General features: G+C 33.1%; 1 protein-coding gene across 2 annotated transcripts in view; it reads left to right on the top strand.

Moving 5' to 3' along the window:
* Nucleotides 1-7,274: 7,274 nt before the first annotated feature.
* The window catches only part of LOC126743426 (heterogeneous nuclear ribonucleoprotein K), a 192,130-nt gene continuing 187,480 nt past the window's right edge, over nucleotides 7,275-11,924 (top strand). The window contains exon 1 of one of the 2 annotated variants that reach the window (XM_050450518.1): nucleotides 7,275-7,431. The gene's annotated coding sequence lies outside the window, so the exon portion shown is untranslated. The remainder of the gene's footprint in view (nucleotides 7,432-11,924) is intronic. The other variant, XM_050450519.1, reaches the window with a different exon arrangement.

Genomic DNA, 11,924 nt, shown 5'->3' with positions numbered 1-11,924 from the left:
ATGAAATTAATCGAAAAAATAATATGATTATTCGGACATATAGAAATCGATATTTGAATGAAGAGCAGAAAAACTTTTGCCGTAACAAATCGTTATAGTCTTAGAACATTGAAGGGCCTTTCAATGTTCTAAGGTTATAGTAACTTGGATCTTTGGGCTTTTTAATTACCAAATCCTAAATATGGAAAATTTGCTCCTTGATAAATACTATGTACAGGGTGTCCCATTTTCGGTACTTTTGCGGGGTATCTCCGTTATTTTTAATGTTAGCGTGATGCGGTTTTCGCGACAGTGTGCTACTTTCTCGTGAAAATAACGATGCCGTTAACAAAAATTCCAAAGCCCTCTTAGTTTTTAAGATATAGGCCATTTTTGAAAATTCGACATTTTGGAACTCCCCTTGTATTTCGGTTATTCTTTAACTTATCGAATATGTAAAAAAACAGTTTTATAGATTTTTTTCCGTAGAATGCAGTGGCATAGATTATTTTTTTTACTATTTACTGTTTTTGAGTTATAAGCCAAACTTATGTTTTTTTTAATGGAACACCCTGTATATATATGCACTAATAAATTTGTCTTCTTTTTACCTTTTCAAAAATATATAATGGTATGCACTTTTTTTTAAGAAACATGCAAATAAATGACAATTTTCTAAAATTAAGGACATAAATTTATTAGTAGCCCATGACTCTTGTTGATAACAAAACAAAAGTCAACTAAATGTCAAATATTTATATTTTACGGTTTCTTCAGAAAAGTCAAATATTTGTATTGTAAGTATTTATTTTTTTCTTTATTCAATAAATTCTTTGAAAAATGGCAGCGTTTGAAAATTACGAAAAATATGATATGTTGGTATGTTTTATACAAAGTAACGAAAATTCTGAAGAAGCTTCGGCGTTATATTTTCAAAGGTAAGTAAGCGATAACGGGTACTAAAATTTAAATTACGATTACAAGTTTGTGTTTGTTAGATATCCAGAGAGGCGACAACCCTTTATTGAGATATTTGCTCGCTTAAAAGCAAATTTAGTTGAACACGGAATCTTTGTTCGCCCGCGTCCGAAAACCTATAACAAGGAGAATAGGGAAAAAAAAGAAATAGATGTTTTGGGATATATTGAAGCAACACCTTCGTCCTCATGCAGAAAAATTGAGAAAGATATTGGTGTGTCAAAAACTAATGCTCAAATGATCTTAAAAAAATATAAGCATCATCTGTATAAATTTAGTATTGTGCAACATTTGCATCCTGGCGATGCTGAGCGCCGAGCACTGTTTTGCCGGTGGTATCTACAACAAATCGAAGCTAATGATTTGTTCGGCAGACCTGTTATTTGGTCAGATGAATATTTTTTTTTCAAGTGCGGGTATTTTGAATCGTCACAATACCAGGAATTGGAAAACAGAAAATCAGTATTTATTGTTCGAAAGGGCACAACAGGGACGTTTTGGAGTTGGAGTGTCTTGTTTTATTTTGGGCAGAAAAATAGTTTATTGGGTTTTTGAAGCAGGTCTTATAGACCGTAGATACCTAGAGATCCTTGAGGAAGTTATTCCTGAACTGCTAGAAAATATTCCGCTAGCACAATATAATGCAATTTACTTACAACAAGATGGAGCTCCTAGTCATAATTCAAGGCTAGTAAGGGAATTTCGTGAGAATAATTTTTCGCAAAGATGGATAGGTACCAATGGACCTGTAAGATGGCCCCCACGATCTCCAGATCTTTCAATTTTGGATTTTTTTTTATGGGGGTATCTACAAAATGAAGTGTATAAAACACGTTATGATGGAATTGCCGAACTTCGAGAGGCAATTAACTTAGCCTTTCAAAATCTGCGAAGGAGACCAATGGTTCTATTTAATGCCATTGAAAGAATCACAAAAATGTGCCAATTTTGCATTCGAGAGAATGGTCATCATTTTGAACATTACCTTTATTTTTTTTTTCTTTTTGTTAAATACAGTTTTTTGTTTTGTATGTTTTGTTGCTTTATGCTACAAAACAAGCTTATATTGTAAAAATTGGAGCTATACTCTTGTAGTGTATTTTTTTTAATAATATGCTTTTGTCTCAATAGGTATATTTTGATTGCATCCAGTGTATTTGCAATGAATCCAATTCTTTGTTAGTGATTTGTCTAAGTTTTATCTTTGTTATTGTTATTCATGGCCTACTAATAAATTTATGTCCTTAATTTTAGAAAATTGTCATTTATTTGCATGTTTCTTAAAAAAAAGTGCATACCATTATAAATTTTTGAAAAGGTAAAAAAAAGACAAATTTATTAGTGCATATATCTACAGGGTGTTCCATTAAAAAAAAAACATAAGTTTGGCTTATAACTCAAAAACAGTAAATATTTAAAAAAAAATAATCTACGCCACTGCATTCTACGGAAAAAAATCTATAAAACTGTTTTTTTACATATTCGATAAGTTAAAGAATAACCGAAATACAAGGGGGGTCCCAAAATGTGGAATTTTCAAAAATGGCCTATATCTTAAAAACTAAGAGGGCTTTGAAATTTTTGTCGGCATCGTTATTTTCACGGAAAAGTAGCACACTGTCGCGAAACCGCATGACGCTAACGTTAAAAATAACGGAGATACCCCGCAAAAGTACCCAAAATGGGACACCTTGTACATATGATAGATAGATGGCGATAGCCTCAAAAAATTATTACATGACATTTATCTTCAAACCCTAATATGCCTATAGCTGTTTTGTTTTTTTGAATTTAAACGTCGGTTGCTTTTAGCATCTCTACAAATCACACATCAATTTTTTGTAAATATTTCAACGTATTTAAAACGGATTATACTGATTATATTTTAATTGAATTAAAAGAACATTAGGCAATATATTTGCAAGCCCCATTACGCGATATTTGATCCACAATTGCCCCAGTGAATTAACGTCATAGAAGTTAGGAAGGGAATCAGAAATCAAAATCAAATTTTTACAGTTACCCAAATAAGTTTTGCTTGCAATTAACTATTTATGGCCTGCCAGAATGTGCTTATTTGATATTTTTGCAATATCGATTTTTACAGATTACTAAATATTTTATTTATTGTATAGGAAATAGCATAGATAGGTACTTAAATTTATAGTACTAGTCACAGATCACGAGCTACGATAATTATTATGTATCAATACTTTTATCTCAGGTATTTATTCCATGGATCAATAACACCGCCCAACAGCATGTATGTTGCATGGAATATTTTTATGATTCTAGGCTTATTTTTAATGCTGATATTAAATAATGTCATCAGTTTATATGTGTCAGCTCTAGTTTTTGAGTTAAAAGGAGGGAGTATTTTTTGGGAATTAAAAATACACTCAACGTACAAACATTTTTAATTACAAGAACTATACACTCAGGAATTTTCTTTTATATGATTTTCTACTAGTTTTGAATGAACTGCTACTCTGAATACTCCAGCAAAAATCGGCCAACATATGTGCATCCCAGCGACCCTGAAATCGTTCCTCCATGGTTCGAAGATCTTGGTGGAATCGTTCACCCTGTTCTTCACTCATGTCACCGAGATTTTCAGGAAAATGGTGTAAATGGCTGTGTAGGAAGTGCACTTTGATGCTCATGTTACATCCAAGTCGCTGGAAGTGTGACAACATCTCTTCGACGTGCGCAATGTAATCATCACCCTTCCTATTACCTAAGAAATTTTGGATAACCCAAACAAAGGAATCCCATGCATTCTTCTCAATTTCTGACATTGAGCTGGTGAAATTAGGATCGTTTACCAACTTGCGAATTTGTGGACCATCAAATATACCTGCCTTGAGTTTTTCTGAACTTAGACTTGGAAATTTCCTTGAAATATATTTGAAACATTCACCATCTTTATTTAATGCCTTAACATATTGCTTCATTAAACCTAGTTTAATGTGCAGGGGTGGCAATATGATACGATCTCGTGGCACTAGAGGTTCATTTATAACATTAAGACTACCTGGAAGTAGTGCTTCCCTAGAGGGCCATTCTTTTCTTGACCAATGTTCTGATTTTGCTCTACTATCCCATAAACACATAAAACAAGGATATTTAGTGTAGCCTCCTTGTTGTCCTAAAAGGAAGTTCACCATCTTAAGATCAACGCAAATCACCCATTTATGATCGTTATATTTGATTTTGTTCATGACCAGTGCTATTGTGGGGTATTCTTCCTTAACTTTAGTTTAATGTGCTATTGGTATGGAGCCTAGTTTATTTCCGTTGTGCAATAGTACACACTTTAAACTCCGTTTTGACGAGTCAATAAATAAACGCCAATCGATTGGTTCATATTTCTGCAAGCCCATGGCAGTCATTAAACCAGAAATATTAGTACAAAATACAAAATTATCCTCCTCAGCGAAAAAGGGAAGTAAGTCTTTTTCTCGAGTGCGGTAATAAGAAACTTTAGTTTCTTTAGTTAAAAGATTTCTCTCTTTTAATCTGGAGGCCAATAATTCAGACGAAGTTTTGGATAGTCCAAGGTCTCTAATTAAATCATCAAGTGCACTTTGATCGAATGGTTTTGGTTCAAAGAGATTTTCTGGAACAAACTCGTCATCGCTCATGCTACTCAGTTCATTCAATTCATCAGAACTTTCTGTAGATGTAGATGGTAATGGTAAAGATGTATCTTTTGAGCTCCTTACAGGCCTCACAGCTGATGTTGATGTGGGGTAAATCCATTTGGACCGGTTCGTCTTGTTGATTCCTTTTATATTAACAACGCAAAAATAGCAGTCATCGTGATGATTTAAAGGTTCACGCCAAATCATTGGGGATTGGAATTTAAAAGAGAGTCTCTTCTTAGTGGCCCATAAACGTAATTCTTCAACACAAATTTTGCACACAATATTGGGCACCCAGCACTTGTTATCTGTTTCCAAAGGAAAACCAAAACACTCTAAATACGCTCGTTTCACAAAGTCTGACATATTCAATCGAAATTTTTGAAAAACATATTCACCACAAATATAACAAAAACAATTCGGATCGTTAATGCAGACCCTTCTTAGCGAAGTCATGATGAAAATTACAATAATTTATCTAAAACGCGACTATAATAGATAAAAAACCAAAAATAAAGATAAATGAGAAGAACGTAGCTATATCTAAACAACTCGAGCTGTTAGAGTAAAACTGACGACAGATTCAAAATCAGATGCCTCGAATTAGTAAACAACAATAAAAATATTTCAGTCAACATAAAATAACCTTCGATTTGTTGTGCAGTGTAATTAATGTACCATAGTAACCGAAAGTATGAATACATGTATAGATCATATTTTTCTTCGTAATAGTTACAAAGTTAAAAAATCTAGATCGTATCTGCTATCATAAATACAAATATAGCTGATCACTATCCACTATAATTTTAAACAAGAAAATTGGTCCAAAATTAGAAGAATTTGATGCTGAAGTTTTTGATGCTCCATTGCAATAGTTTGTCCCATTTCCCTGTCCATGTTCCTGTTGTCCCACAGTGTTTAATTTTAAATATATTAAGAATTATAATTATTACTGTGTTTTTTAAAATTATTTAGTATTTTAAGAACATTTACGATTTTTGATGTTTGCAAAAAAAAACAAATCAATAGGTTTTCCTATGACTCTCTCAACTTTTTCTTAGAAGTTTAAAATCAGATTTAAATCATTTAATCCTAAAATATGATGGAAAATTATAGTGGGCAGAACATATCTGGGCGACTGTAAAAATTTTATGTTCGTTTGATTCCGTTCCTAACTTCCATGACGTGTGATTTACAGCAATAACGTTAATTGAATATTTGGGCAAATATTTAAAATACAATATATTTTAATATTCAATCTATCAAATATTATTCAATCACAAATATTTAATTAACCGTAATAACCTGTATATGGGCTTTTTCATAGTCGGTTTTTAAGTTCATACACATATAGGGTCTACCAATAAGAATGATATAAGTTTAAATTGTTAAAAAATAAAAACGAATTGGTTAATTTCTATGATTGATGTTTCATGTTGTAGTTTATTATGTAACATTATGTTTTAAACAAAATATCATTAAGATGTCCACCTCGGCTACGGCGGCAGACGTTTAGACGATGAACCCAATTTTCAATCACTTTTTCTAACAAGTTGGGCTGAATTTCGCGAATAACCCTAGTTATGTTAACTTTCAACTCATTGATGGTTTGAGGATTATTAGAATACACCTTAGACTTCACATATCCCCAAAGAAAAAAATCCAGTGGAGTAAGATCACAGGACCTTTGTTGATTGAAGATGATTTGGTTCCCAAAATCGGCATTTTGTTCCAACTGCAACAGGGCCCAGTCGGTAAACGTTCTTCGCAAACCATGCTCAGCAGGCTTCAATTCTTGAGTTAGAATCATCTTATATGGATGTAGGCCTAAGTCTTTCTTCAAAATGCGCCACAGAGACATTGGTGAAATGACTAATTGCTGAGAACGGCGCAAAACAGACACATTGTTATTCGCGTCAACACTTTCTCTTGTAGCGGCGATATTTTCGGCGGTCCTTGCACTTTTTTGTCGCGTTGGTGGCTTATTATCCAGAAGAGTGTACTCCCGTTCAAACTTATTAATTGTGCGCCTTATTGCAAGCTCAGAAGGCCGTCCACGATGGCCAAAATCTTCTCTAAGAGCACGATAACAGGCTCTAACCGATTGCGCATTTTCGTAATACCTTTTCACGATATCTATACGTTGCTCTTGACTTAAATGATTCATGATGAAATATCGAAGTATACTTAACACAACTGACGCTTGATCCGCGTTTTGACACATACCATTTTGCGTACATGGCCCACTAAACTTCTATCACTTCTATTAGTAGACCTATTATATCACTATGCTAAAGAAGTAATCTGTAAACAAATGGATGTAGACTGCGCTTTCTATAATTCATTCCTAAATATGAGAAATCACCTCTTACATTAATGCCAATTAAATGTGGTAGATGGCGCCAAAATATCCTAAATTTTTTCTACTGTGAACCTCAAGTCTTGTATATTTAAAACCGAAATCTTTCTGTCAAGAAGATTCTCTCCGTCTGGCGCAATATACAAATGATAAAGATATCTTTAAATACATCGATGTAGAAACCTGTATATTAGTGCTGTCTAATAAGTGTTTCCTAAGCATAAAAAATGCGCCCGTAGGTAATTGCAAATTGACGCGATAGGTAGCGCCAGCAGACTAAAATTTTACTATTATGACATTTGCCTTCAAAGGTCATGCGTATTTGAAAACTTAACGACGTTTGTGATAAAATTTTCACAATCAACAAGAGTGAAAAGCGTTTTTGCGAAAATTTGCGAGTTTTTAGCTTTTCGCCATTCCTAGAGAATTCCCCGTTTGTCTGTTCAGTCTTCCTATTGTAGCAGAATATCGGTAAGTTGTTTGTAGTAGCTCGAAAAGTGCGGTTAGCTTTTTAAATATCCGACTTTTAAAGATGGATACGTTTTGAGACGCCATGGGACGCTTGCCGGCAAATTTATTAGTAAATTCTCTTCCAATTGCCGCTTATACCTATTAAGTTGCAGGATTACTTATAATTCTTACGGTTTTACATGAAACTATAGAATTTCAGTAGGAGTTTTATCTTCTTTTCTTTGTGTGATTCTAACCTCAAAATGGGGTGCTTTTAGCCACCCAGTAATCCCTAAGGAAAAGAGGGTAGCTTTGAGTACATTTTTGCAGCGAAAAATAATATTTTAAAATGGTTTATTAGACTTCTCAGTTTATCAGGTGTATATCTTAATCCTGTGAAATATATGTTTACATATTGATCCAGTTGTAGATGTAAATAGTGTAGTTTTATGTTTACTTGGCCTATGCAACATGTCCTAAGTAATTATGTATAAAAGTAATATATTTATATACAGAGTGTTTCATAATTAGAGGGACAAACTTAAGAGGGGTTGTAGAGGGCCTCAAAATAAGGTAGTTTGTACAATAAAAATGGGTGATAAAATTTTAAGAAAATAATCTTATTTTTCACAATAAGCTTGATACTCCTGTAGATATTTTTCTGAAAATTTATATGTAGTTTCTATGCATCTAGTACTATTTTTTAATGCATAACATAATTTTTTATTTTACCAGTGGCATCTATGAGGGCTAGAACCTAGTGAACTTTTTTTTAAAAAATGGTACGCTACTGTTTTTTTCTTCAATTAAAAAATAATTTTCAAATCCTCATTTCATTTAGAGTAATTTTTGTTGCCTGACTTTGTTTTCTCCGAAATACCACTTTCGCATGAAAAAATAAAATCCATTGTTCCAAATTTATTTCTCTCTTAAATTTAAATTTTTAGTTCATCTGTGATAATATTTGCAATATTTCTTGTAAAGAAAAAAACTACTTGCTTTTAATGTGGAATTCGGTACCAGAAAGTGAATGTTTGCCATTGTTAATGTTAAAAATGAGATGTTTTCTTAAAATTTGATCCCTTGTATTGTATTGAAGCTTTTTTCTGTAAAATTAATAAGTATGATAGCTTTCTGTTGGAGAAGGTTTTTGAATTCTCCCTTTGTTTTTGTAAGCGATTTAATTTATATGTTCTTTGTGTTTATAGACCACCTACAGGAGATATTGGTATGTTCCTGGACAAACTTGATTCTCTATTATCTCAATTGTCTCTACACTCCATAGTTATATTGGCTGGTGACTTTAATATTAACTTCACTGATGTAAGCTTGCCATCATATCATACATCCCTTTTAAGTATATTGGAATCTTATGACTTGAAGATGCATGTTCTTTCACCCACACATATAACATCCTCATCTGCAACTACTATTGATTATTTGTGTACAAATTTAAATGATGTGTCATGTAGAGTACTCTCATCTGGTATTTCTGACCATGAAGCCATTCTCGCTAGGATTCCATGCAACACTGTATTTCCTTCATCTCATTATATAGGAAGAATTTTCAGCAGAGCAAATTTTAATGCTTTTTCTTCTACTGCAGCTTTGGTTAATTGGAATGCAGTTGAAATGGCTCCTGACCTGTTTACTTTGTTATTTCATGTGCTATGTGACAAGATCAATTAGTATTTTCCTAAAAAGAGGCTTAAAATGAAAAATAGAAAACCATGGGTCACAGCAGGCCTCAGAACTTCAGCTAAAAACCTCCATTTTTTGGCTAAGCTGTGCAAGTTTACAACTAATGCAAACATTATTCTTTATCATCAGAAATATCGTAGTCTATATAGAAAGACGATAAAAGCAGCTAAGGTTAAATATTATAGTGACCGCTTGAATATGTCCTCAAATAGGCAGAGAGAATGTTGGTCAATTATAAATGACTTCAGGCATTCTCACAAGAAAGTTTCAGAACCAGAATTAAGACCAAATAGTTTAAATGATTATTACTGTAATATTCCTCATTTATTGCTCAAGGATGTGAATACTAATATTGATCCTTTGCATTATATTCAACAAGTGTCAGTTCAAAATTCTTGTTTCTTTTATCCTGTTAGCCTTACTGATGTTAGAGATGCAATTAAAAGCTTAAAAAACCATAAATCAGCTGGAGCTGATGGAATATCATCAAAATTACTACTCCTTTTGCCTGACTCAGCATTGAATGCCTTAGCTTCTGCCATAAACAATTCCTTTCATAATGGCCTCTTTCCAGCATGTTTGAAGGAGGCAGTGGTTATCCCTCTTTATAAGGGTGGAGATGTGAGTGAGCCTTGTAATTTCCGTCCAATTTCTATATTATCTACCCTCTCCAAGATAGTTGAAAAACTTGCAAAAATCAGAATTTTATCTTTTTTGCAACATAATTGCATTTTATCTGCAAATCAGTTTGGATTTCAAACGGGAAAAGGGACTCATGACGCTGTTTTCGGCTTTTTGGAGAGTCCGCGGCGGCAGTTTGGAGAGTCCGCGGCGGCAGTTTTTTGCGATTTATCCAAGGCATTTGATTGTGTAGATCATGGTGTGGCATTGCAATGGCTGGAATCCTATCTGTCTAATCGTACCCAAAGAGTTACAGTATCTGGATGTTTATCTGATTCCAGATCCCTTAAAACTGGAGTACCTTAGGGTTCAGTGTTAGGACCACTATTATTTTTGCTCTATGTAAATGATTTGGGTTCATTAAAACTGCAGGGCAAAGTGGTTCAGTTTGCTGATGATACCACCATTTTATGGAATCATAGAGATTCTGATAATGTTAGAGCCCAGGTTTTTCAGGATCTTAAGATTTTATCGGAGTGGTGTGCTGCAAACAGGCTTGTTTTTAATGTGGGCAAAACCTTTATTATGGGATTTAAGTGTGACGTTCAGGGCCTTATGTTTAGTGAAAACTCCCCCTTGCAAAACAAAGAAAGCTGTAAGTTCCTTGGTATTACCAATGATGGTCGCCTTCGCTTCCTCTTATCCTCTTATCCTCTGGATGCTTTGCAGTAAGAATGGCGGGGCATGAGCTGGGAGGGGTAGTTGCACATTCAGTGTATTTTTCTCTTATTGAGTCCCACCTTCGTTATGGCTTGCCTTTTTGGGGTTTAAGCAACAAGGGATTATTAAACATAATTTTTGTGATTCAAAAAAAGGCAGTTAGATACCTATGTTCCGCTGGGTTAAGAGTTAAGCTAAGTTAATTCTTGTAAACCTCTCTTTATATCTCAAAAAATCCTAACTCTTTTTTCTCTTTTTATCTTAGAAACAGCTACTCTTATTCATAAATGTCCTAAACCTCCCTCTAACACTGGTCATATGACTCGCCAGGTTAACGATTTTCCCTTACCAATCCCTACATCCTCCCTCACCAAGAACTCACTTATATACCTTAGCAAAAAAATTTACAACCATGTTCCTCTATGTATCAGACAAATTTTAGAAGTTAAGAGATTCAAAAAGGAATTAAAATCACTTTTATTATCCAGGGCATATTATAGCCTTGATGATTTTTTTAATGATACCTTTTAACCTGTGCTCTGACATCATTTTAGTGTTTTAGTTTTGTTTCCTGTTAAATAATTTAATTTACTTCTTCTAAATTCTGTTTTATTGACAGCTTTATTTATTTTTTAATGAAATTTATCAAAAAGATGCTTTTTTTTTTTCTCAATCTGTTTTCTTATGATTAATTTTGGTAATGTGTGTAAATTTTATGGTAAAGTGTTTTAGATGTTATGTTTGTTTGAAATTTGAAATTTAAAGTGAATTTGGAATTTTTTAGTTTTTAGGATGCTTGTACACAATATTTTGTTGTCTTACGTAATATAGCACATTTTCCTTCTTTCTTTCTTTCTTTCAAAATCTAATCATTTTCGGATAAGGGCTAATGGCAAAAACTTGCTTATTTTAAGATGCTCTTTAACCCCGCCAAGTTTGTCCCACTAATTATAAAACACCTTGTATATTTTGTAATCAGATCAATTTAAAACAGTTTGAATAAAAAATACTCCCTTGTACTAACACTCATCATCAATTTAATTCTCGATTAATGCCATTGTTGCTAGCAGAAGTTGTACTATTCCATAATGTAAAAACTACTATTGCCCAGATACACATTCTCACTCATCCTATTTTACAAAATCCATTATTACATAGCAATTCCTCACCTCTTCATGATATTATGAATACTGCTCTCACAAAACAATATTACAGGTTGCAATCCCATGTGCAATAATTATGAAATGAATATATGTACATAAAATCCAATAAAATTGAGCTTTATTATTAAAGCTGTGTAAAAAAAAATTAATAGCACAATACAAATACCAATAACAGATGAAAACCTAAAATATGTCTTATTATTATTGGTTAAACTTGAGCAGTACTTACAATATATATTCAATATTTAAAATATACATTAACTCAATTACTGTCACAAAGTGTATGTCAAAACACAAGGAAGTCTACAA

This window comes from Anthonomus grandis, chromosome 12 (genome assembly GCF_022605725.1).
Source record: "Anthonomus grandis grandis chromosome 12, icAntGran1.3, whole genome shotgun sequence".
NCBI lineage: Eukaryota > Metazoa > Arthropoda > Insecta > Coleoptera > Curculionidae > Anthonomus > Anthonomus grandis.
This window is presented reverse-complemented; position numbering and strand designations above follow the sequence as displayed.